Below are 2,017 nucleotides of genomic sequence, written 5' to 3' on the forward strand. Positions count from 1 at the left end.
CCTTCACAAAGACCGTTACTGCCAGACCCAGACTTGGACCTCCTGATGTAGGTCAGTGTTCCACTAACTGACAATGACGCTATTTTTCAACTCCCCCCTCCCCCCCCCCTGTCCTCCTCCTCCTACACCCCATTATCACCCGGACTCCGCACCGAGCTCATGATTTATATTTAAAAAAAAACAAACACTTCTCTACCACCTGCCGCTTGTCCCAGTAACGGCACGCGAATTGGTGTCCTCAGGACATTGGCACGCGAACGCCAGAATTAAAAAGTGAATGTCTTTCTCATGGCTCCCTACCCCTCTTCATTCATTTATGCACACACACATACACTCTTCTACACACGCACACACACACGTACACACACTTTGTCTTTTTTTGTTGTAAATTTCACCCTTTGAAAGTTATTATTTTTAATTTAAAAAAAAACTCAAATGTGAACAAACTCTTTTTTCGTCGCCTGTGTAGGGTGAATAAAATTCTAGACTCTTGTCTACATTCTAGCATTTCTCAGTTATTTCCTGCTCTCTTTCTCTAAGAATAATTGTAATTATAAGATAAGCTGGAAATCAAACATTTAAAATAGCTCAATATTTATTAATATAAGGTGTTATTATATTTACATTTTTATTTTAAGCAGTAAACTAAAGGAAGGCAGATATGGTAGGTGAAGCGATAACTCAATTGTCTCGTTTATATTACTATGATCGGGCCGTGATCTAAAATAATTTTAATTTTGAATTAATGTATAAAATGTTTCTGTAAAGCAAAAAAGGTCTTAGATTTCTGCATGTAATTTCGTGTTGTTTTTTTTCTTCAAATTATTGAGTTGAGAGACCCAAATTTAAAAAGGATAACACAATGTGAGATTTAGAAGTTAATGGGAGAGGGGTGTATAGGAATGGGAGAGGGGTGTATGGGAATGGGAGAGGAGACGTGTGGCCTCTACGACATGATCCTGGCTTTGTTCTACGGCACGTGCCGCCTGCTATTTATAGAAACGATCTCAAGCAGGACGCTACTGATCCAGTTAGTTTTTAGTTGTCTTTCTTCCGCCAGGTGCAAGCGACTCCCCACCCCTCCGCTACATACACACCCTTCACAACCATTAATAAAGAAAAACAAAACATATCCTTGATTTATCAATGTAAGTTTGGGCAGACACAAAGAAAGTCCTACGCTTAGAGTGACAGCGTCAGAGACGTAACCAATGGCAACAAGCCTCAAAACGTAAACTGACGCTGTAACAGCAGGGAAATAAAAACAGAACCTTCAAACTAAATGGTCGGGAGTCCTTTGGTCCATGACATTGAGACATTGAGGATGTTCATACTTATACATTAAACAAAGTAATTTACTCTTTACATTCATTTTTAAATTCCAGGCTACACTATTTAAGAAAGAAAAAGAAGACTGAGCGATATGAAGAAATGTGGAGATGACAAAGTAGAAACTAAGTAGGACTAAGAAAGTGAAAAGCATAAGATTGGATGACATTTTGAAATACATACACAAAATGTCAATGACGCCATATTGATAGATTACTGTTGTCAAAGAAATAAAAATCAAAATATTTGTGATACAAGTGAAATTTAACTCTCAAATGCTTACATTTAAATATGCACAAAAATTATAGGGTTTGTTGGACTGGTCCGCTTCGTTTCTTTGATGGTGGGAAGCGTGGTCGAGAGGCCAAGTGCGCTTGAACTTGGCTTGGCTTGGCTACCTAGAAGGTGGCTCGAGGTTCGACACCCGACTCGGGCTGAGTTGTGTTTACTGAGCGCCTAAAGGCCGCACGGAAAACTCACTCCTAGATACCCCCTCCCCCCACTGGTCCACACACTGCGCGATGCTTTAAAGAGAAATGTTATAACTCTAAAACTCGACTGTTCTTTTAACTCTCCATAATGGTGACGCCTTTCAACTCTCCATAATGGTGACGCCTTTCAACTCTCCATAATGGTGACGCCTTTCAGGCTTTTAAAGTTTTATATTATAGATGTGTAATTTAAATTC

The sequence above is a fragment of the Biomphalaria glabrata genome, chromosome 6, assembly GCF_947242115.1.
Source record: "Biomphalaria glabrata chromosome 6, xgBioGlab47.1, whole genome shotgun sequence".
Lineage (NCBI taxonomy): Eukaryota > Metazoa > Mollusca > Gastropoda > Planorbidae > Biomphalaria > Biomphalaria glabrata.